This window comes from Zerene cesonia, chromosome 29, assembly GCF_012273895.1.
Source record: "Zerene cesonia ecotype Mississippi chromosome 29, Zerene_cesonia_1.1, whole genome shotgun sequence".
Taxonomy (NCBI): Eukaryota; Metazoa; Arthropoda; class Insecta; order Lepidoptera; family Pieridae; genus Zerene; species Zerene cesonia.
Window position 1 is genome coordinate 3,122,837 of NC_052130.1, and position 694 is coordinate 3,123,530.

A 694-nucleotide genomic window follows, 5' to 3' on the forward strand; every position below is an offset into this window, starting at 1 on the left:
TAAAGTATGGAGATCAAAACGTGACATTGTGTGACAAAGAGTAAAACCTTTGTGACATCACATGTTAAGAATTAATATATGTACTTAGACGCAAAATTAATCTAAATTTCCTTATTTGGATTATATACAATACAGTATAAAATTTGGAAAATTATTACGTCACATAATGGAGGAGGGGTTCGTTAAATGCGGAGGGAGAAGAGAGGAGGGGTCAAAAGATAATACAATTCGTGTGGCGTATATTACGTTGTTGAAAATCGCCACTTTACTGTTATTCCGTCCTTTTCCAACAATACATTAATTTATAAAAAAAAACATCCCTTTAACATATTGTTTAATACATCACTGTTTAATTATGAATAATTTTAGTTATATTCAATCTATTGAATTCCGGTGAATGTTACAATTAAAAGAAAGAAATTTTCTATTAATATTAAAATATATAGGACAGTACTATCATACATTTATACAAATAAACAGCAAATATCATAACAAAATTAATACTAATACAGAAGTTTTCGTAGTGTGGGTAAACAAAGATATAAGTATTATGAAAAAATACATTTTCTTTAAACGAACATTCCAAATGATAAAACAATATACCCATATTATGCCAATTGTAAAAACGCATAAAATTTACATTTTAACAATAATTAAACTGATCGAATGACATCAGCGTCGTCAAATATCCATT